Raw genomic sequence first — 25605 nt, 5'->3', positions numbered from 1 at the left:
TCGGACTTCATCAATGTTTTAAATTTGGATTGTAAATTGTGACATACCAAACTGTTTACTTTATTATTGGTTGTATGTGAGCATATGTTTTTCCAATTGTATCATGGTTGAAGATGAGCCAAAGTATATGCGGTCGAAACTAGTCCCAATTATACAGGACACTATACAAGCTAATGGTATTGAATAGGTGGACCCTTCTCTACCCTTTGACAGTCATCAACTGTCAATACGGACCATAATAAAATTCATAACCTATGATCAGCACCAAGAGTATGTTTCATACTGTACAGCAATGTTTTGGCAGCGGGTGTTCGTGATTGCAAGGTGGAAGAGTTCTGATGGTAGATCCTTCATTCTGAGTAGGTTATTAACAGTTGGTTTTTAGGATTACATGTGATAGTAAGTGTAGGTGATGTGTTATCACCGAGTTATTGCTTCTCTTATGGTTTTGAGTTTTGGATCTCTGAAAGCATGTGTGTGAGACTGAAGTTCGATATGGTACGTATACCATTGCCAGGATTCCATACATTTTATTTAAAGGTAACTTTAATTCTTATTACTGGCACATATTGCCATTTTATTGGTTTGTTCTCTAGATTTGCTTATTCTTTACCTTTTATTCTTATTTACTTAGGAAAGTATGGCAACGTGTTTATTTATCCTAGTAAGACTACCATTATTTTTTAATTGTTTTATTTGTTTGGTTTTTTTTGGCCACCTTGAGTTTTAAGCTATTGTTCCTTGATTTCTTTATATTTTGTGGGGGATTTTTGTTAATGACCCACATTTGAGATTGTGTGTGGGAGACACATACCGTATTTTTAAATTTTAACTCAATGAAGTTTATTTTATCTGGAAAGAACTACTTCACGGTATTTGTGTCAAGGCTGGTTGTTTTTGTTGTAAGCAGAACCGAATGAAGAGAATCATTAAATTGGTTGGTGTGGACCAGATTCTTTTCGGACTATTTAAAATGCCAAGTGCGGAGACTTATTTGTGAGTAAGAGGTTTATTTACTATTGTTACGCATCAATTTCACAGAGCCATAGGCTCAATTTTTGCTTCATTTATGTCTACTTTTAATCCTTTTCATTTTTGTACTGTAGTTCCCATTCACGTCTAAGGTTCATGATACGAGACAGAGGTTTCGTTCCAGTTTTCTGTCTGCTCCAGCCGAGTCCATTATTATTAGTCTTTAACTGAATCGTCAAACTCTGCGATAATCAGCTAAGGAGGGGTGGTACAAATGTCATTCACTGAACAACGTGCAAACAGGAGAAAACATTTCACTTGCCGACTTTCAGTTCAAATTTAACGTCAAAAACAGGATATTTTCGAGAAATTTCCCATACCCCAACCTACAAGCAAAAGCCGGCGACAAACAGGCATTTCCCCTCCCGTATCCAACCTACCCTGAAGAAGAAATTTCAAACACCATGCTTGGTAAGAAAAATAGGAAAGAAAGTAGGCACACATGTGCCAAATGTGACATTGGCCTCTGTGTACACCCCTGCTTCAGAAATTACCATATCCTCGTAGGGTATTGTAGGAGATTAACTTGTTTTGTGAACATGAACAGTTCCAATGAGACATGAATTTCCCATGTTATTTTTTGACTTTTATATATTCATGTCAATTATTGAAAATAATTCAGCACAGCAGGTATTTTAAAAGAGAGACTTTATATCAGCAATGAAAAGGTGAGTGCCAGTTCAGTTGAAATAGATGGAAATTTCGTTATCAGCCTAACCTAACCTTGTCTCAATTTCATGGTTTTCAGACTTAGCCTTTGTGTATTCTTATCGACTTAAGATATACGCACATGTAATTTTTTTTGCTTGCGTGGTTTCACGGACGTCCGACAAGTAATAACAAATTTCAAGAAGGGAGCTGAATTATTTCCACCCAGAATACGGTTATAGTAATGCGTGTATCAAAATAAAGGCAAAAGCGAGGGTGAGAGAAAGTGTGTATTTCATTCCTCATTGAGCTTGAAAACCGATTTAATTATGAACATCTTGATTGTTCATTTACTTGGGTAAGGGAACCTCCATTATTAACACTTACAATGAGGTTAGTTTGTTGGTGGTTATGTCTGATTACAATATGTAACTAGTCAAGCTGGCAGCACTGATGGGCGATGATATTTGCGTTTTACTGTATAGTCTTACGTGGCAAGTATACACAAATGAAATGTCACTGACATCAAATTCAAGTTGGCAAAGAAGTGACTGTACGGGATTAAAGTCACTATATTTATTTAATGAAGCCGAGCTTTTAGCCAAATTTCATTGGCCTTCATCAGGGCATGTTAAGTTCTGCTTCTGACAGTGAGCAAAGAAATTCAAAGAAACGTGGACGTCATGGCCATACTACCCACGGCCTACGCCACTAATTGGACTCAAGGATCGTCGTGCTGTGATTCACCGCCCTCTGTCGACGGTTTCGAGAGTGCGTCCCGCTGTTCCATGGTAGTGTTATGCATGTATTTCTGCAGTACAGGTCTCCAAGTGACCTTATTCTAACCCGGTCTGGCATTAGTTTATGATGGAGAAAATCTAGCACAAAATGTGAATTCCTGCACATAAGAGAAAAATTGTGTGCAATTCATTCAAACTGCACAAGTTGCTTTGAGGGTTGAGCCGCAGTAATAAAGTTGGCGTCCTCCCTGGCTCACCTCAAGTTCCAACACTAAGCGCAGTTTCAATGAAATATTCCACCTCCTTGTAAATTTGCTTACAAAGCAACCAAGCCTTGCAACAGTCTGTGCATTCAGCAGTCAAAATGTTTTTGGGGCTATTTTGCTTTATGTCGCACCAACGCAGATAGGTCTTATGGTGATGATGGGACGAGAAAGGCCTAGGAATGGGAAGGAAGCGGTTGTGGCCTTAATTAAGGTACAGCCCCTAGCATTTGCCTGGTGTGAAAATGGAGAACCACGGAAAACCATCTTTAGGTCAGCAGTCAACAACGAGTGCATCAAGTATTCATTCATCACACAGACAGGCTCACCTCAGATTTTCATCTGTGCTATTTCAAATTCACTGATATTTTAGTATTGTTACGACATGACGTTTCATATGTCACATTTTAGCTGGTCGCAATTCTCACTGAATATTTATACTTAATAGGTTCAGCATCCTTGTTGCAGTTTTAAGGTCTGTACATTTATTTTTCGACTGAAGATGTCCTGATAAATGATGAAACATGTATCAAATTTTAATGTTGTCTTAATAAAAGACAGGCAGTTTGTATTGTAAAGGTGGAGTGGATGATTAAGAACTGCATAAGTAGTTACTTACAACAATACGGGCTTTATGATGAAGTTTATTTCACATAAATTATTCAGAACTCTGAAAGTAACGAGTGCTTTGAAGTACCTTCGTGGTCTTTGCCTTTCTTTGGCCGATAACTTCATTTTTCAAAGTGTCGGACCCCTTGCATTTTTTCACTCTGATTAATCTTAACGGAGGATCGTTGCCAGTTGAACTGCCTCTTACAGAAATAACCACCACCACCACTTAGGAACAATAAAGTTTAAATATTATACAATAAGCCCCCTTTCTTTCAACAGTAATGGCAACACGCTTAATTTCAGTGACACAGTGCTAAGATACTCCTGTTGCTTCTGAAATTCTTACTAGAGTTGATTTCAGTGGTTTCCTTTTCGATGAATTTTATCACTTTAAAATTATATCCCTGCCTCGTGTATGCAGCTTCTTGCATTTTACTTTCGAGTTCACAGGCGGCGCTGTCTTAAATACAACTAATATCGCAGTCACTAAATCTATTTACCGAACTTACATTAAATGACTGTACTTCTCACACTATAATAAGAGAACATAATTTATCCAGGTTAGCTATACAAAGGTGTATTTAACATTCTTATGTAAATATTAAATACAATCTACCTATTTTTCTTTTGGTTACAAATTAAACATTTATTAATATTATCAGCAAAGCAAGAGGAACAATTTTCACTTCCTCATCTCCTCGGCAAACAAATCATATCAACAAGTATAAGAGAGGGCCATGAGGACTAACTCTGCCACTGCAAGTCAATAAGTAAATAATTACCAAGGACGATGAATATCAACATTCTGGAATAAGAGTTCTGCTGTATGATGAGAAGAATGACAGAGGATGGGCCGGCAGAGTGATCACTCAGAGACGTAGAAAAGATAGTAACAGAGGTGCTTAGTTGTTCCAGCCTATGCATCTGTTTCTTCCCTCAGTTGTCTCCCTCGCACAATGTCACGAATTGCAAAGTTACCTTAACTCATCTCTAGAAACAGCAAGGCAATGCGCAGGAATAACTGTGTGTAAATAGCGAACATCTTGATGGAATGATGAAGTGAGAGCAGCTTGTAAAACATAAAAAGGAGAAATGGCTCCAAAGACTGATACAAACAGTGGTGGTGGTGGTGATTATTGTTTTAAGGGGAAGTGCAACTGGGCAACCATCCTCTATATAACACTAATCAGAGAGAAAAATGGAAGGGGTCCAACACTTCGAAAAATTAAGATATCGGCCAAAGGAACACAAGGGCCACGAAGGGCGTGAAAATTAAAGACTCCCTAGCCCTCGCAAACCTAATAGCGTCGGGGTCGGAAAAGAACAAGAGTTGACCACGAGAGGTCGAATAGGATAGACGAAGGTGAGGAGCCTGGCGCAAGTAAGTGGAAGCAATGCCAGGGCTCAGCTAAGGGCCCCGTGGTCGCCAAACCACGCTCCAAAGTTCAGAGCCCCTGAGGCCCCTTTTAGTCGCCTCTTACGACAGGCATGGGATACCGTGGGTGTTATTCTACGGCCCCCACCCACAGGGGGGTGATCCAAGCAGGGAACTGTATGTACATGACAGAAATAGAGAGAAAATTAAAAAAAAAAAAAAAAGTGTTGGACCCAAGAAGTCGTGGGAAAATTTTGGTAATAACCTGGAAAGGCTAGGAGTAGGTTAACTGGCAGGGAAGCCTTTCTGCACAATAATAAAGAATCTAGAAAGGGAGAAAAAGAGGAAATCAATAGTTTTGGGTAAATCAAATGCACTCATAATAGATCCCTGGGAATTTACATAGAGTTAGTAAATGATTCACTAGAGGTAGCATTGGCGCTGTTGTATACAAGAAGCATGATATACAAAACACAACTTAAAAGTTTATTGGATTGCAGTCTTGCATACAAAATGCACAAAATGAAGGGAATTTAGACTTGCTTCTTATAATAGTGAACACGATAGATAATAACATAAGTAAGTTGACAGTTGGTTAAAGAAGTATATACATGTGTACAAAAGATCCTACACGTACAATAAAGTCTATCCTGACGAGATAGAGTGCCACAAATTAGTGAAGGTTTATGATAGCAGATGGCTATCTGTTGTTTGAGAAGTTTGGATGGAACTTGAGATGAAGTTCTTACTAGCAGAATGCTAGGTAGGTGTAGGCAAGTTACAAGGGAGGCGGGTATCCTGAGGCGTAGTTGTTCTGAGGCGAAACCTCCCAATCAGAATTCAGTCCACATTTTCAAGAGGGATTCCTCCGTGTCTGACATACGGTGTAGCCTGATCACTGGACACAGCTGACTGCCTGGAGCGGTGGAAACGCTGCTTCAATATACACTCGCTGGCTGACGTCACACCTCATGTCAGCGATCTGCTGGACATACACTCGTAGCATCGAGTGGCTTCAATGCAGGAGCGGGCTGCGGAGCTCCCAGGCGGAAGGCACTACAACACCCTCCCCACCTAACTGCATCAGTTGCTAGGGTCAGTAGCTTACCAGGCTGAAAATGCGTAAGCTTGACAGCTTGGACAAGGGCCTTGTTGATGGTCTGCCAGGCATGATGACATCGCTGAGACCAATGAAATTTAGCACCTTTCTTGCGTAAGGCATTCAGAGGAGCCGCTACTAAAGCAAAGCGCGGATTGAACTTGCTGTAGTAGTTAGCTTTTCCGATGAAGGATTGCAGTTGCTTGAGATTCTGCGGTGCTGGCATGTTGATAATGGCAGAGACGTTCTGTTCGCTGGGACGGATGCCATGTTTATCGATATGTCCCAGGTATTGAACTTGCGGTTGAAAGAAGGTGCACTTAGCAAGATTAGCACCGGGCCATTTTCTTTCAATTTCGAGAGAAGCAGGTGCAGATTATTCAGATGATCTTTTCCTGCGACAATAATGTCATCAAGATAATTAGCACAACCGGGAATGGAGGCTGTATGTTGCTCTAAATATCGCTGGAAAATCGCAGCGGAGGAAGATACATCAAAAGGTAGGCACTGGAGCTGTAGAAGACCAAGAGGGGTATTCAGTGTGAGGTACTGTTTAGATTCTTCATCTAAAAGTAGCTGGAGATAAGCTTCCTTCAGGTCCACTTTAGAGAAGAACTGTCCACCGACTAAACAAGTCTTCAGGACGGGGAATCGGGAAAACATCAGTTTCAATTTGAGAATTGATTGTAGAGCGAAAATCACCACAAATGCGGATATTACCATTTGCCTTCTTAACTACGACGAACGGTGTAGCCCATTTACTGGAGTTAACTGGAGCTACAATACCGGCTGCTAGCCATCTCTGTAGTTCGTGCGTAACTTGATACTGAAGTGCAATTGGGACTGGACGTGCCTTAAAAAAGTGGGGCTTGGCTCCTGATTTAAGCTGGATGTGAGCTGTGTATTCTTTGGCTGTGCCTAGGGTGGAGTCGAAAACTGCCGGAAATTGCTCAAGTATATGAGTGACATCTGAGGTAGGTTGTAATTCAGAAACGACATTGACGTTGTCATTTATCTGAAATCTGAATAGATTGAAGAGATCCATGCCTAGAATGTTGGATGCAGTGTAGTTGTTGACAACCAGTAAGGTAACTACTTTATGAATGTCCTTGTAATTTGCAGGAACACTGATTTTGCCTTTAATGTCAATTTTCTTCTTGTTAAACGTAACAAGCTGGACATCAGCGGGAGAGAATGACAGCGATCCTAAGCTGTGATATGTAGCAAGATTGATAAGGGAGACAGGCACTCCAGTGTCCAACTGGAAATCAGTTGAGTGATCCGGAAAAGTGATCGGAATGACGATCTTGCTAGAATTAGTTGTAGGTAGAACTAGGTTGATTTGATCAACTTCCATGTCTTAGGAGGCGGTAGGCACAGCGTTCGTGATGCTTAAAACATCCTCTACATGAAGGTAAGAGCTTCGGAGTTTGCTTAGGTAAGCGTTTCTTTTGAGAAGAGCGAGAAGGAACCTGGCGTGAGCGCGTCGAGATGAGCGAGCTGATCTGGTGGTTTGAAGGAGCAGAATGCTTGCTGGCCATATGAGACACCTGAGCTACTTCGTATTTGTGAGATATCTCAGCTGCAGTCTTAATAGTCATTTCATAGACTGTGGCAATACGCTGTACTTCTTCCAAGGAAGGGTTACTGCTTTTGATAGCATCGAAATGGATTTTGTCTTGTGGCATATGGAGAATGACCATGTCCCGAATGAGTGAGTCAGTATATGGCGTGCCACAACTATCCTTAGAACAGACGAACTTGCAGCTCTTGGCGAGACCACGTAATTCCGCAATCCATTCTGTGTGAATCTGGTGGGGTTTCATTCGGCACTAAAAAAATTGATAGCGAGCTGCTACAATGTGGGGATCCTTAGCATAGTGCTCACTGAGGCAAGCTAGGAGCTGAGTGAAAGGAACTTTCGAGATTTGCTCTTCTGGGCTTAATTTCTGTAGTAATTCACAGGTTTCATTTCCCACAGAACTGAGGAAGGGAGCTCGTTGGCATGTCTTGTCTGTAATGGCATGACAGATGAAGTGCTGTTGTAAACGAGCAAAATATACAGACCACTCCTCTTTATCTGGGTCAAAGGAAGCAAATGTAGGAACGGCATTGCTCTGTTGGGACGTAGAGAGAGCCTGAAGGGCCATAATTAATGCTGATTGCTGTTGCTGCATAAATTGTTGTTACTGCTGTTGTAACGCCTGGAGTATAGCTGCTACTTGTTCTATATTCGCCATGCTTGCATATAATATGTATGACACAGTTGGCACGACTTGTCAAGCAGGGTGTAGTAGAACGAGCTGGAAGCGTGACTTTTTTTTTTTTTTTTTGCTATTTATGCTGACGATAGGATAGGAAAGGAAGCAGCCATGGACTTAAGGTACAGCCCCAGCATTTGCCTGGTGTGAAAATGGGAAACCACGGAAAATCATCTTCAGGGCTGCCGACAGTGGGATTCAAACCCTCTATCTCCTGAATACTGGATACTGTATTAATAACACTTGTATGTTTTAATATTTATCCACCTATTCAATACAATACAATTTTTAAAAATTAGGACATTGTCCTTATTAAAATTGTTGACATGAAATTAGTATATTAAATGGTACATGTTTCGCCCATCAATAGTAGGCATCATCAGCCATATTTTCCACCTTAGAATAGATCAGGTACCTGATTGGAAATAATCTATGAATGCTGTTAAAAACTATGTCGTATAAAATATATTGGAGATTGTTAAACAACTATTACAATATAAAATGTAGTATGCTGTTATTTGACAATATTTGTGATAATATTGGAGTCTAAAACGTGACAGTTGTTTGAGGATGACATAATAAAAGATATTACAATGAAGATAAAAATCAGAAAGTACATTCTATTTAGTTGTCAAATGGCGTATTGCTAATTTTTTTTTTTTAATGGAAAGTTAAGCAATGCTAATGGTCGTTGGTTCTTGCAGTTAATAAATGTTGGTTTTCATTTATTTGCTTATAGATTTTGAAGAGTTGTTTTTATGGCCTGGTTCCTTTTGAGATGATATTAGTTGGAAATGTTGGTGCCGTAGGCTATATTGAAGTCTTTGTAGGCGTCATTAGACCATCATCTTTGATGTGGTAAGAGTTTGTGATGTTGAGCGTGTTAGTTGGAAGGGAACGTTGTTGTCATTCGGTGATTAGCCAAAGGTATGATGAGTTCTGTAATTAAAGAGTTAATTTGAGAATTTAATGAATTACCATAATTGGAATTAAGGGGCCGAATAGTGGAAGTTAAATGAGTGTTGACACCCCTTCAATCGCTGAGATGTTAGTTTACGTTGAGAGTTTCAGAGTAACTGGCAGTCGCCGAGCTCTTACTATGCGTGTTGTATTTGTGAATTCTTGGTGGAGGGGGTTGAGCTTGAAAAGGTGTGGCTGAGGGCCCATTCGCTGCGCGTGAGGAGGAGTTGTCGGCAGTGGAAGGAGGGGAGGGGGTGGTGTGTATGTTGGATTGGTGGGCGTGTTTACTGATTTGGTGCTGAATATTTTGTAAAAATTATTCAGAAGGAATGGTTTTTGTAATAGAATTGAAATCTGTTCATAAAGAAGACTTTTGTTATCTATTACGTCATTTAAGTTCTTGTCTTTGTTAAACTGTTGATCTAAGAAGATGTATAAGTTTTCGTATTCTGTCATGAGCTTACCCTTCGATTCTTTTTAAAATTTGTAAATTCTGATCTATTGTAGTGAATTTGTGACCTGTTTCTTTCATGTGGTTACTCATCGCAGAGGATTTATTATGTTTTAGGGCGTTATAATGTTCTGCATATCTAGTTGAAAAACAGCAGCCAGTTTGACCAACATAAGAAAAATTACATACGGAGCATTTGAGTTTATATATACCTGAGGTTCAATACTGTATTCTGTGTTGTGTAAGCGATTTTTACCTCATGTTTTCTTAAGGGATTGGTGATTTGATGGATTTTTGGGTTGGTATATGTGAATTTCGCGAATTTTGGTTTGCCTGCTATTGATGGGCGAAACATGTACCATTTAATATACTAATTTCATGTCAACAATTTTAATGACAATGTCCTAATTTTTAAAAATTGTATCATATTATGGGTGAATATTAAAACATACAAGTGTTATTTAATACAAATATTTTCAATACGGACCCAAAAATGAATTTTATCACATGTAATACTGGATACTGGCCGCACTTAAGCGACTGCAGCTATCGAGCTTGGTAGCATGACCTTCAGCGGGCGCAGGGGAAGTGTCTGGGCGGAGAATGACTCATGGTAGAAACAAATGCTGTGTGTCCTTGATGTGAAATGATGCCTGGTGTTCAATGCCCAAAGCTGGCTGTTCGACTGGGTGCACACACTTGAAATAAATCTTGAAAGTTGTAGGACTGGAATCTATGTCATTGCACAAATGTGGGAGCACTGGCGATGTAATTTTGTCCTAGTGAGCTGAGTAAACATAATATGGTACTGTAGTGATAATGTTGCTTGTTCCCATCATAATGTTGTTAATGATGGTGCTCTGAATTTTCCTCGTCACCATGTTGTTGTGTTGTATATAAGAAGCACGATATACAAAACACAACTTTAAAGTTTATTGGATTGCAGTCTTTCATACAATATGTACAAAATGAAGGGAATTTAGACTTGCTTCTTATAATAGTGAACACGATAGATAATAACATAACTAAGTTGACAGTTAGTTGAAGAAGTATATACATATGTACAATTAAGATGCTACACGTACAATAAAGTCTATCCTGACGAGATAGAGTGCCACAAATGAGTGAAAGTTTATGATAGCAGATGGCTATCTGTTGTTTGAGAAGTTTGGATGGAACTTGAGACGAAGTTCTTGCTAGCAGAATGCTAGGTAGGTGTAGGCAAGTTACAAGGGAGGCGGGTATCTTGAGGCGTAGTTGTCCTGAGGTGAAACCTTTCGATCAGAATTCAGTCCACATTTTCAAGAGGGATTCCTCCGTGTCTGACATACAGTGTAGCCTGATCGCTGGACACAGCTGACTGGCTGGAATGGTGGAAACGTCGCTGGCTGACGTCTCACCTCATATGTCAGCGCTCTGCTGGACACACACTCGTAGCTTCGAGTGGCTTCAAGGTGGGAGCGGGCTGCGGAGCTCCCAGGCGGAGGACACTACAACAGGCGCCACCGTCTATGAGAGAATCACTGTAGCGAGCGGAGAATGTTGAAATCGTACTTACTGTTGATGTTTTCTAAACGTGATTACAAGTGGAAATATGACACTCAGTTGTGGTTTCAGCCTATTATGGAGATTTTATTTAGCTTTTCCTGAAATGTATGATTTGCTTTAAGATTTTCACTTGTAAAATTATTTCTGTTAATGGAAAGGGAGAGTGGTACATTATATGATTGAAGAAAATTGAAAAAAATACTTATATTTTTTACAATTTTCTTTACATCACACCGACACAGATAGGCCTTATGGCGATGATGGGATAGGAAAGTACAAGGAGTGGGAAGGAAGCGCCCGTGGACTTAATTAAGGTACAGCCCCAGCATTTTCCTGGTGTGAAAATGGGAAACCACGGAAAACCATCTTCGGGGCTGCTGACAGTGGGATCTGAACCCACTATTTCTCAAAAGCAAGCTTACAGCTGTGTGGTCCTAAACACACGGCCAACTCGCCTGGTCAATAATTCATTATGTTTGTATATAGTTCTATATGACATTTAAAGGAATAATACTGATGAAAGTAAAGGACTCAGATGTTCACACAGTGTTGCACATCTAGTCTCTAAATTGTAAAATCTGGCAAGGTATGAACGGGGACTGCTACACGTATTGTACGAAGGGAAAGCAACAAACTGTATATACAGAAAATATATTCATAGCTTTTAATAGGCCAACTAAAAATACACCCAAAAAGTGAAAAACGGACCACAATTCCAGGCTATCATGCACATCTTTTCTTATTTTCGTTTTTGTACCAATTCACTTTACGTTGCACCGATACCCACAGGTCTTACGATGAATATGGGATAGGAAAGGACTAGGAGTGGGAAGAAAGCGGCCATGGCATTAAGGTACAGCCCCAGCATTTGCCTGGTGTAAAAGTTGGAAACCATCTTCAGGGCTGCCGACATTTGGGTTCAAACCCACATCTCCTGAATGCAAGCTGACAGCTACCTGACCTAAAGCCTGCAGTCTCTCGCTCGGTATCATGCACATGATTTTTCTGGGAATCAGGGGAATCAGTCGCGAAGTCAGCCCTAGTAGAACAATTCACATGACAATAAGTGTCACGCAAAGTATTATTTTATACGTACGGAAATTAATTTCAAGGAAAATACCTGTGAAAAGATATGCCATGGCCCTTTGTGAACCTCTCTATCCAGCCATAAGCTACACAGGAGACTGGCATTCTCCTTCAGAGAAGTATATACTTCAATTTATCGGGAAGCTCCAGTAGCGACAGTGTCAAACAATTCAGCTTTTACCAAACAGCGCGCTTGTTCAACTTCGCAAGAGACTGCAGTGCCAATGCTACCTCTGGTGTATCATTAACTAACTCTATGGGAATTTAGGAATATTTTGAAAATCTTCTCAAGGTTAAAGGAGATCTTTCTGGTGACGTCGCAAACAATCAGGCTCATGGCGAGGAGGACAATGATGTTCATGAAATAACGCTCGAGGAAGTGGAAAGGGTCGTAAATAAACTCCATTATCATAAAGCAGCAGGAATAGATGAAATGGCTTCATAGAGTAATGAGATTAGCATGGAATGTTAGTAAGGTACTTTCTAATTAGACAAAAGCAGTAATTGCACGTATCTATATAAGCCAGGGAACAGGAAGAATTGCAACAACTAACAAAGTATTTCATTGACCAGTATAGCAGGCAATACGTTCCTGGTATTTTGGAAAGGGAGGGTTACAACCAGTGGTTGAGAGGAAGTGTGGTGTCAGACCACCGTCAGGATCAGATTTTCAGCAAGTTCCAGGTAATTAAACAATGCTACAAGAGGAATAAATGATGTTAGCCCTACTGGAGGACTATGGGATTAAGGGTAATTATTAAAAGCAATCAAAGGTTGCATTGAGAATTTATGGTAGAATGGTGATATCTAATCTGTAATCTTTCACCTTAGGTGTTCATAATTAACATGGATCATTTACTAGGCAGGGAGGGATTCAGTTAGGTGGAAATGTAGTTAGCAGTTTGGCCTATGTCAATGACTTTGTCTTAACAGCAAATTGTGCTGAAAGCTTCCAGTCTAATATCTTGGAACTCGAGAATAAGTGCAATGAGTATGGTATGAAAATAAGCCTTTTCAAGACTAAAGTGATGTCAGTAGGTAAGAAATCCAAGAGAATAGGGATGTATCACGCAAAACTTGTCCGCTAGACAGCGTAATGGTAATACCCGGTATGCGCTTTCCGCTTATCGATTGTTTTACGTGAGACTTATATGGAGTATTTCTAAATTTATGATAATCGAAACAAAACAGTTACTTTAAATGCATGAAAATGAAATTACCATGTTATGCCGATGTTTTGATGAAAGAGATGGGAAACAATATAGGTGCAATGACGATTGCGGCTTTGAGAACAGAACTGATGGAAAAGGTCAGAAAATTATTCTGAAAGAAGCGAGTTGACTGAAAGTGAATGACCAAAAGTAACAACCTTTCATTTTAGTGTTTTTGTTAAGATTGAATTCCTTAATCGTTTTGAAAACACGAGTAATATATATATTTGGTTAGAGGTGTACATAAAGCACGATATTTGTACGACTGCAGTACCAGAGGCTACACCCAGTACTACTGAATTGAATTTCCCTTGAGTACACGAGTTTCAAGACCTTGTTTCATGTCATAAGACAGATATTTTAAATTTGGAATTGATGGATTATTTCCTGTTCAGGAAGTCTGGAATTGATGGTGCTCCAGTGTCAAATTATAGGTCACTTTGTTATTCATGGTACAACACCGCACACGATGTTACAGCTGCTTCCCTACTTCTAAATCTTCTTGCTCTCAGGATTATTTCTAAGGTGCTGGTGCCACTCCATTAAAATATCAAAGGTAAAGCGTTCTCCTTAAGTCTTCTTCTGTCACATAAACTATGGAATAATACTGAAAATCAAAATTCTCAGCCTGTTTCCAGGCCCTATCTAGCGGAGAGGCTAGACATTGTGCCGGCTGCTGAAGCCTGTTACACTCCTCTGGGACAATAATTAATAGCTAACAGATGAAATGAAATTGGAGTGTGTTACTGGACTGAACGATGACAAGGAAAACCGGAGTACACGGAGAAACCGAGGTGCCGGTTTTTTGTCCCACAGAAGTTCTTTTACGTGCCAGTAAATCTACTGACACAAGGCTGACGTATTTGAGAACCTTGAAATACCACCGGACTGAGCCGGGATCAAACATACGAAGTTGAGCTCAAAGGCCAGCGCTCTACCGTCCGAGAACGTCACTAACTTATTATAAAATTATTTCTTAATTAGAATTAATTCTCATTCACTCCTTTCAGCGATGACAATATCTTCAACTGAAAAATGCTTCAAGCAGACATTGATATTATGAGTCACACTTTTATTTCTTAGGTCCTGTCTACAAAGTGCATGCAAGCACTTTTTACAGAAGGGCTCCTCCTTAGGAAATTGATGGTATGAATATGATTGGCCTTAATTTTGGAACATTGAAATAGTGCAATAGTCGGGCAAAACAGTTTTCTTGTTTTATTTTCTGCCATTGCGATATATTAAAACTTAAACTTCATCAATTAACTAGACAAATTCCATTAAAAACACAGAGGAACAAATGATGATCGGCAAGCGCATACTGTGTACCGCGTAGTACAGAAATATTTAAAATATTTATATTTGAATCAGCCTTGTCAATACACATATTAATGAAAGAAAATTATTTATTCAACCATTCCCTTCATCAGTGGTCAGATCAAAGAATAAAACAACATAACACAATCTTTTGTTTCTACCACTCGTGAGACATCTATCGGTAGTGTTTCGGTGCATCCCTACTGAATGTCAGGTTGGGAATACGAAGCTGGAATAGGTAGATCATTTCAAGTATTTAGGATGTGTATTCTCTCAAGATGGTCGTATTGTAACAGACTGAAACAAGGTGCAGTAAAGTTAATGCAGTGAGCTTGGAATTGTAACCAACAGCATTCATTACAAAGGTAAAATTAAGTGTATCCTCCTAATTCAATACATCATATAATTCCATCATTAGATGGAGTAATCAAATTCAAACATGTTTCGACTCATTTGAGCCATCTTCAGTGAAAAAAAGAGAGGGGGGGGGGGGTTGAAGTAATTTAAATAATACAAGCTAAAAATGTGCCAAAAAACATAATGAAGGAACAAATGAAAAACAAAAGAGAGGCAAGACGGAAATAAAAACAGCACAATATACAATATTTAATCTTATTAGGCAATAAACAACTCGCTCTAATATCTTGTAACAGTATCCTGTAAGAAGGAAATCAGCTCCTAGATGAAACTATCTTTACACCTATCTCCTATCTGTTTTTAGACCACTTTTCTTTACAGGAGTGAAAGCTGGGTGGTCTCAGGATATGTTGTTCAAAAGTTATAAGTAACAGACATGAAAGTAGTGAGAATGATTGCTGGTACAAACAGGTGGAACAATGGCAAGAGGGTACTCTTGAACGAGGAGAAAAAGTTACGAATGAACTCAACAACTAATGAAGCTGTACGCATAACCTTGCTTTGGTGGTGGGGTCACGTAAGGCAAATGTAGAATAGGTTACCTAAGAGAATAATGGACTCTTGTCATGGAAGCTAAGAGGGGGACGAAGACAGACTCAGTCTCTCATTATTTAAAGATAAGAGTATAGAACTAAACAAGGCCACAGAACTTGGTACAGAATTGGTATCCCATTTGATTGCATAGAATATAATTGAAAACCTGCAAACTGTTTTTCAGTCATTGATCGGGTCAGGGATGGAATGAATGAAGCTTGTCGCACCCCTCTGGTGCAATGATTAATGACTGAAAGATGGAATGAGATGATATTGGAGAGTGTTGCTGGAATGAAAGATGACAGGAAAAACCGGAGTACCCGGAGAAAAACCTGTCCCGCCTCCACATTGTCCAGCACAAATCTCGCATAGAGTTACCGGGATTTGAACCAGGAACCCAGCGGTGAGAGGCCGATGAGCTGCCACCTGAGCCATGGAGGCTCCACTGCATAGAATATAATTATAAAGGAAAAATCTCTGAAATTAAAATCTCTTCAAGAACGACATAAAAAGTTTGATATTAATTTCATACTTAGCTCTCAAATAAAATGCTCTGAATTACTACAGAAGGTGAACATTAATGTTTTTCCTAGATGCACAAGATATAATCAGTCATTTGAAACTAACTGGCATAGAACTAGTTATGCCTTCCATAGTCCAGTGGAAATAAGCTAGACATTGATTTTTTTTACTGTCTGCTTATGAAAAATGCCAAAAAATGTTAAAGTATTAAACTCATAACCATTAGGTAGCTTATTTGACTTGCAATATAGTATTAATAATTTTACCTGTTATTACAATAACAATTTCTCACTTATTTCTTAATTATAAGTACCGCTTAAGTTAACGTAACATGTTTCTTTTCTATCAATAAAGTACTGTTATTTGTCTTAATATTCGCACCATGAAAATGTCACCATTTTCTTAATAGCTTTTTGTTTATTTTAAAGACATGATAGTGCAATTGTTTTCTTTGGTGTCTTGTAATGTTTGTTTAATGAAGTTCTATATGCCACATCATTGTTTATTAAACCTTATATCGTTTCGAGAAAGGCTTGCATTCCCTATCAATTTAATACACTTTTAAAAATACTTGTTTAACTTCGCACTAACATGGCGACGGATGGATGGGAAGGTAGTGGCCATGGCTTTACTTAAGGCACAACCCCAGCGTTCATCTGGAGTGAAAATGGGAAAGCATGGAAAACCATCTTCAGGTTTGCCGACAGTCGGGTTCGAACACGCTATCTCCCGGATGCAAGCTCACAGCTAACCGCACGGCTAACTCGTCCAGTCTATCAATACATTAATGATACTAATAAGTACTCAGATGCTACAGCTATCTTAGACTCTTAGTACGCAAAACCCTCAAATGAGACTCATGCCAGACACTGTTTAGCATTTAGACATCAACAAATTGGAGAGTCACTAGACCTTGAAGCCTTGAATCAAATGAGCAAAGAATTTTAAAAGGTTTTCTAGTGAACAGCATAGAAACGAGTACATTAAAGATGCTTTTATTAGAGGATACTGCCAGAGCGTGATGACTTTTAAAAATCAATTGATTTCATAGTAAATATCTATGATTAAAATCAACTGCCTTAACTTATTCTCATCTCATAACCTGCTGTCTATTGTTCAAATTCATATAAAAATCAACTATGTATTTAAGTCTTTCATATAGGCTACATTTGAAATGACTTATCTGGACGGAATTTTCACTTTTTAAGCTCTGTTTCCTACTGGAAGCTTAATTCTTCTACGTTAAGAAAATATATTGTTCTTTGTGGATAAATATGCTCAGAAAATTGATTTAAATGGATCGGTGTGTTCATGTCTCAGTCTGAGGTGGGCATGGCACTAATGCACAAAGAACTTCACGATTCTTTTCAAGTTTGGTGCTCACTGCAGAATAACTCTCTACACATGGCTCCATGTGTGCGTTTCATGTACGTAGTAGTAATGATAATGGTAATGGCAGTTTAACAATGCAGAATTCAGAAAACCCATTAGTATGTTGCGACCTGGCTATACTCCTCCATCTGATGCAGTAGCTGGACCCCTTCTTGAAGAAATTTATCAGTGAGAGAGATAAATGTTTCAAAGATTTATTTGAGAAAACAGTTTGTATGAGCTTAAGTAGATGGTCAAATATACATTATGAGCTCACTGTGTGTGTTGCAGTGACCAATAAATTCAATACAGTACAGTACTGTATTGAATAGGCTGAAGTTAAAATAAATTTCTTATATTATATTAAGATTCCTTCAGTACGGAGAAAATGATTTTCATTACTTGTAAATACAGTGACCAGTCAAAACGGGGACGCACATGTGTTCAACACAATAGAAACATCTAGGGCTCCCCACACACGACTTTTTAATTGAACTTAAAATAAATTCAGTAAAAAGTTGTGAGAGTGAATTAAAGTGTAATGTGAGAAGTTTTCTTACACACAATGCAAGCAATATAGCAAAAATGAGGAGTGCTCTCAAGGAAAGGGAAGATATATTTCCATGCTGTTGCTCTGCTCACATTTTGAATCTTCTCTCTCAGGATCGTACCAAGGACACTTCAAATATAAGGCAACATATAGCAGAAAATGTGAAATACTTCTGCAATAATAATTTCGTCAATGCAAAAGTTAGGAGTGAAGAAGGGCAATGCCAGGTGCCCTGGGTCTGAATGTCTGAAGTAGTCCCATTTTAACAGCGTTAACTCAGTTCTGCCATGGTTAAAATGATCTACACAGTTCAAAAAATTAGGGGAACACGATTTTGAACGTATACCATGCTCCACAAAACAATACCTCACACCCAGATATATTACCAACTAAACCTTTATTCTTTACCATTGAAGTATACAACAGAACATCGATGGATTTGCGTTCACTTTCAGAACACAATGTCCAAATAGGGGCAAAAACAAAATGATACAGTCCTCCAGAGTGGATTTCTATCACAGCTGGAGAGCTTCAGTATGGTGGATGTCCTCCACGAGCATTTATCACAGCTTGACACCTACGCGGCATGCTCCGTATAAGTCGACGGAGGTCACGTTGTGGTATCAGGTCCCATTCTCCAATGAGAGCCTGTTCGAGGTCTTGGAGAGTCTGTGGTGGTACAGCATGCCCATGAATACTTCTGTCAAGCCTATCCCACACACGCTCGATGGGATTAAGGTCGGGACTCACTGCTGCCCATTCTATCTCTTGAATGTACAGTTCTCGCAAGACAGCTCTGGTGATGAGCGCTACATGATCCCTGGCATTGTTGTGCACGAGTACGAATGCAGGGCCAACACCATATGCAGAAACCAACACATGCTGTAGCAGTATCTGCTCGATGTACCCCGCAGCGTTAAGATTACCATGGATGACGACAAAATCCATACGGCTATCAATACTGATGCCACCCCACACCATCACAGAACCTTGCCCGAATCGGTCGCCTTCCTGGACATTTGGCATGTACTGCTCACCACGGCATCTCCATACACATTGACGTCCATCACACTGTATCAGGGGAAATCTGGACTCTTCTACGAACAACACAGGTCTCCACTGACGAAGTTGTCAGTCGACGTGGGTACGAGTAAACAGAAGGCGAGCTACGCGATGTTGCTGTGCTAAACAGGGCACTTGAACAGGACGTTCGGGTTGTAAGGACACTTCTCTTAACCGGTTCCTTACTGTCTGGTCAAACACCGTGACTCCAGTGACCCTCCTGAGGTCTTGTTGCAGTTCTCTGGCAGTTGCTCAACGACACCGCAATGCACAGATGGTCAGATATCGGTCATCCTGTGGGGTTGTCATGCGTTCACGACCTTGTCCAATCCTCCTTGTGAACTGGCCTGTCTCATTGTAGCAATTCCACAAGCGGTGAATAACTGACGGAGAGACGTTGAGATCCACAGCAACACGACAAAAAGTCCATCCTTCCTGGACTAAAGTGATGGCCCTTGCAACTTGAACCTCGTTAAGATGTCTCATGGGATGTGCTTGTTTACGTACAACATGCTCAAATGGCTGCAGTAGTCTGTGTACCTCACGACACACCACTATTTACTTTGTTTTGAGGGGTCACCTGACAGTTTAATGCATGGCTACGCCTACAGATAGAGTATAACTTTGATTTGACATACCCTGTGTAGCTAAGGTCTCAAGGTATGCTGTACGACCATTGGAACCCCATCTACCAAATTAACGTTCACATACCAGATGTTACAAAACATATTCACCTAATTTTTTTGAACTGTTTATTTACAGTAACATTTACTGATCCTGCATTTCGATTCATTATTTTTCATCTAGCGATTCTGCACTATGATCGGATCATGTAGTAAGTAAGTGAACCGCCGGAGCAGAGCCCAAGAGCGTGATTTGCGGAAGCGAGATACAGAGGTATCTGGCTTATGTCTATGCAACAATTAATGAAACCCTGCAAACTTTCATTTTCAATTTTTTTTTTTTTTTTGCAGGAATTGTTAAAGCTGGCGGTTTGTGTTGTGCTGTGGTGAGAGCATGAGATTTCATACTAGTGCAGTTATAACGTGATTCATCATTATTCAAGATGGTTAAAAGTGAAGAAAATAAGGGTTTCAAATATTTTATGTAGAAAATGGATCAGCAAAATACTGTAATAAAGTTTGTGCCAACAATATAATTATACCTAGAACAGTGTTTTACTGAGCAAATGATATGTCGTATCAACATGACCTGTCCCTTACTGGCATTTCAAAAACCTGGCAACCCTAATCTTGCCTCAAGAAGTTTGATGGAATATGTTGTCTGACTGCCTTCAGTCTTAAATTAAAAACTGGTCACGACTTATGAAGATTTGTGAAGAAAATAAAGACAATATTCAAGATTCCATTAAGAGAAAGGTTAGTGATCTTCAACTACAGATGACTACATCAGTACATTGGCCATCGCCTCAGATGGGCAGGACATGTGCGCTGTATGAATGATACCAGACTACCGTGCCAGATCCTCTATGGTGAACTTGGCTCCGGTTCAAGACCGAAGGGTGCCCCCCTGAGACGTTTCAACAATGGTGTGCCTGCTTTGCAGTGGTGGAAATCTCAACAAAATGTCATTGGAAAGTTGGTAATAGACAAAGTTGTGCAACTCTTGACAGCTAGACATAATCCCCTGGTACATAACGTGTTTTTTCAACATTTAGTGTTGTTCATTCAAAGTTAAGGACAAAGCTTCCAAGCTTGTGTTTTTGTATTTTTAAGCACTTAAATAAGGGAGCTATAAATGTGCCTGAATATGAAGAATTAGTTTACGAACAGGCTTGGTGTAAATGTTTCTAGTTTGTGCTTTTATCTAAGAGAATAAGCCATGAGAAAGAAAACGTAGTTTCATAATACTTTGTAATATAACACCCAGATCCAAACTATTGTTTAAAACACAGATTGATCCTTCATTATTCATCTTAGGTATTTAATAAACAATAAAGCATAGGCCTACACCAATTTAAAAATAACATCCAATGATTTGTAAAATTGCAGAAAATTCTGATTTAAATAAAAAAAAAAATCTGCAATAGGCTTAGGGACTAACCTAACCACACTACATTCTGCCTTTTGCCACCCAGGAGTTACTTGCACGATCTATTGGATTTGAGCAAAAAAACTTGCCCTTTTCTGTGGAAGACATAAGGAAAGTTATAAATTCATGTCCTGCTTTGTTAAAAATGAAGGGAAATTAATTAAAGCAAACTTACCATTTGAAAGGCTAAGTAAGTTATGGATTACAAGGGTCTCCTATCAACAAATTCAAGAAATCTGAATCTCCTTACCACAGTCAATGAATTTTCTAATTTCCTTTTACTATTTCTTGTCCTGACCTGTCTGCAGCCACAGTGATAAAACACTTACAGAACATTTTTTAACATTTAGAATTCCTTCCTATGTGCTCTCTGATCAAGGTTAATTATTTATGTCACATAAATTTAAATCATTCTTAAGATACCAAAACACTGCAGATAGTCTAACAAGTCCGTATAATCCCCAAGAGAATGGCCAAGTTTAGAGATATGGCATTACTTGGAAGACTGTCCAACTATAGTTCAGTTCTTATGTGTTTCGACTTGGCATTTGAGCGCTGCCTTTTGGCGGAGGTTAAGTAAATTAATAAACAGCCAATGATCAGCAGCCGATCACTCTGATAGAGCGCGTTTGACTCTAGCTCCAGTTACCAGTGTTGTAGATCTGTTGTTTTCTGTAACCACGTGCTATCAGCTGTGTGTTGAATTGTGCTCAGTTCTTTTCGCGGTCTTTCTCAAGTTCACTCAGTCAAGCACCAGCAATGACGGCTAGAAATGAGTTGATTGAGTGGTACAAGGAGCACAATATTTTGGTTCCTGATAATGTGAGGAAGGGGGGATCTCATGCATCTTGTTAAACGAAACAAGCTCTAGTACCCAGTTTACGTGGTGGGTGAAATAATAACAATATTGGTGTTATAAATTTACTCATTCGGGAAACGTATTTCATATTCCCTATAGCATCTATACATCTATATCATCTGATCGCCAGGCAGGCATCAATTTTTTGATAATGAGTCTCTCATAGTGCATTGGCACTGCCGATGGCTCCAAGTAGCCTACGCAGTGGCCTCCACGGTATGCACTAGCCATACGTCTTGGTGGGTGTACTATTTACCAATTGATGCGCCCAACTTAGCACACTGCGGTGAAGCGCTGGCAACCAGGAATGAGTTAGCTAGAAAATTTATAACGTCCAATAACGGACCAACAATATTGGTATGAGAAACTACTGTCACAACTCGCCAACTGGTTCGAGGAGAACTGTTAATGTACTCTCCTCAACTACCACATCAATTAGGAGATAGAAGTGAGTAATCCCGAGCTAATTCAAGATGAACGTGCTGTAGAAACGCTTTTTTTTTTTTTTTAATTAACAATTTGCTTTATGTCACACAAGTAGGTCTTATGGGGACGATGGGATAGGAAAAGGCTAGGAGTGGGAAGGAATCAACTGTGGCATTGTTTAAGGTACAGTCCAAGCATTTGTCTGGTGTGAAAATAGGAAATCACGGAAAACTATCTCCAGGGCTGCCGACAGTGGGGTTTGAGCCCACTATCTCCCAAATGCCACACAGGAACTCTACAACACCCTATACACCAGATACAACCACCTTCATCTCTTTCTCATTATGTAACAAATGGTTAGAATTTCACGACAGTGTGGTAATATTCACACTGTTAAGATGTCACCGTTTTCTTAACCCTCAAGCACACGCGCCAAATTTTAGGATGCAGACACACGCGTTGGGGTGCTTTCCACCCCACATATCATTGTATTGTAAAATATGAATTACTGTATTATTTGGAGATTTTAACCCTCTACTGCATGAATTATTTTTCGTTTTCGTTTGGTGAAGAAAATTTCAAGCTTTAATGTTCAACATACGTTCAGTGTATTAGATGTACCAGCAATTCTTAACTGGGGCTAATAGCTTAACACTCATATGTGATGTGGATTGCCATAGTTGAATATATATACGATTTTTCACGATTTTACGCTAAGCTTTTAATATTCAAAGACCGAACATTACTACCTACTGGCCATGGGTACGTACTGCAAGGCGCAAGTACAACCGTAGGTCGGTAATGTCTTTGAGGTTGAGCCAGAGGTACTCCTGAAGCCTGTGGTAATGTGATGGGGAGGGCCCACGTAAAATAAACGGTGGTTGGTTCGCGTGGATGTTGACGGGGTGGAAGGAGTACCTTTGGTTGTAGGGCTGTTTTGACTTATGTTATGTATAATTTAAAAAAAACAAGGCATCACTGGGATATGTGTTTAATTGATTGTACAGTTGAAGGTGTGCCGTAAAACTACCTCTGTCTACAATATTTATCCATTTATACAGGTGAAAAGTTATTTGTTGCCAAAAGGCAACAGTATGCAGTAGAGGGTTAAGATAGATTATATAAGAATGACTCTGTCTGCGGGGATCCAGCCAGAAAGATATAAGAGCGGGCAGAGCACAGGAGAGTTATTTGTACATTTCACTAGGAAATAAAATGACCTGGGGTGGATTCCACCCCATACGCGTGTCTTTGAGGGTTAATAGCTCTTTTGTTCATTTAAAGATAAGACAGTTCAGCTGTTCCCTTTGGTGTCTTGAAACGCTTGCTGAGTTAAGTCCTGTACGTCAGATCTTTGCTCCTTAAAGCATATCGTGTCCAGACAGGCTTGTATTCATATCGTTAGGCCCTACTACAAAAACGAACATGGAGTGCCGAAAGGCCATATTTCCGCCCTACTTCTTCCGAATTATTGACGTCTGCAATGCTATTATTACATGAACACATGAGCGAGTTCGTCAGTAATCTGAATTTATAAGCCGGGGTAAGAGCATTATTAAATCTTAATGTGATAATGATAGTAGTAGGTCTTCGTGAATATTCTGTTTTATAAAACCATGGGAGACTAGGAATGAGCGGTTGAATTTGTGGCATTTACAGCCAGCTAAGACTCGCACTAAACAAGTATTGTTAATTTTCTCGTGTGTAACAGTCATTCTCAAGAAGCAACCCTTATCGACCAACGGGGATATTTAAATGTATACACATACTCCTGATCTAATTCTTACGCAAACTGCACAGGCCTATTGTACGCACACTGATAAGCCTGTACTCCTGAGAACCTAATCATAACAGGCCAATGGTGATAAATTAAAATACGCACGCACTTGAACGAAGTCTACTCCTTCATGTACGACTCGCTTCGCTCAGCGAGTTATGCAATTTACATCTATGCCAAAGCTAACAGTTCCTTCAGGTTAAATAAATAAATTGTTAAGCCTACTTGACAAATGATCTCTAGGAAATCTGTCTATCGCAAACAAACAACGTATCAAAAGACGGAAAGGAGTGGTACAAACAAGAATGCTATCCAGTTTTATGAACATCGATACACATTAGCAAGCGGAACTTCAAACAAGTTACACTGCACCCTTGCCATGACATCTTACGAGGGACAATGAACCTAACCCCACTTATTTGAACAACTTGTATTCCTAAAAACAAAACAAAAAAAAAAAAAAAACCCGGCTACTGAACTCTTCACACCTACCAACAGTAATGACGTAAGACATGCGATTACTGGTTTACTCTCTGATGATGTCTTTCGCACTATGAAACGATTCAAGTCTTACGAAGCAAAACAAAATGCACACCCGCGAAACAGTGTTCATGACCAGGGTTGCCACCGGACAAACATTTTCGTACTAAATTTTCCCGTGAAAAGGTACTAGATTATGGAAAAACGTACTAATCATCCTTTTTACAATGGAGTAGGATTATTTATAATGGAAGTATAGAAAAAAGTATACTTATCAAAAATACACCTTTATTAAATGAGAAAAACCGAGCTCGATAGCTGCAGTCGCTGAAGTGTAGCCAGTATCCAGTAATCTGGAGATAGTGGGTTCGAACCCCACTGTCGGCAGTCCTGAAGATGGTTTTCCGTGGTTTCCTATTTTCACCCAGGCAAATGCTGGGGATGTACGTTAATTAAGGCCATGGCCACTTCCTTCCCATTCCTAGGCCTTTCCTATCCCATCGTCACCATAAGACCTATCTGTGTCGGTGCGACGTAAAGCAAAAAAAAAAAAAAAAAAAAAAAGATAAAACCGTAATTACCAGAAGTTATCGGTTTTGATATCTATAATGGGAAGCAGCAATGTTGCAGGTTCAATACCCACTATCCTAACATTTCCAGTTCCAAGCTGACTACGTGATGAGATTCTTTTATTTACGTTTAGAATGTGAAGTCTATGAATATTCTCACGCATTTCTATTCAACATTCACACCTTTTAGAACATATTAACATGCATTTCACATTGTGCTCTTCTCTTAATCCTTGGACAATATTGCCAAAGCAATAAAATATTTTGAAATATGAAAAGTTTGGGCAGACGCGTGCTTTACAAGGAGCCCATTCACTTAGGTACGCTACAGAACAGTAGTTTGTTTCTCAATCTGGTCTTATTAACAGAAAAAGCAGGAAAAA

General features: G+C 39.5%; 1 protein-coding gene across 3 annotated transcripts in view; it reads right to left on the bottom strand.

Annotated features, from left to right (window-relative positions):
• Positions 1-24796, bottom strand: part of LOC136883091 (F-box/LRR-repeat protein 2) — a 68570-nt gene extending 43774 nt beyond the window's left edge. For all 3 annotated transcript variants that reach the window (XR_010861218.2, XR_010861219.2, XM_067155271.2), the window contains exon 1: positions 24666-24796. The gene's annotated coding sequence lies outside the window, so the exon portion shown is untranslated. The remainder of the gene's footprint in view (positions 1-24665) is intronic.
• Between the last annotated feature and the right edge of the window lie 809 nt (positions 24797-25605).

This window comes from Anabrus simplex, chromosome 11, assembly GCF_040414725.1.
Source record: "Anabrus simplex isolate iqAnaSimp1 chromosome 11, ASM4041472v1, whole genome shotgun sequence".
Taxonomy (NCBI): Eukaryota; Metazoa; Arthropoda; class Insecta; order Orthoptera; family Tettigoniidae; genus Anabrus; species Anabrus simplex.
Note: the sequence above shows the minus strand (reverse complement) of the source record. Positions and strands in the feature narration are given on the sequence as shown.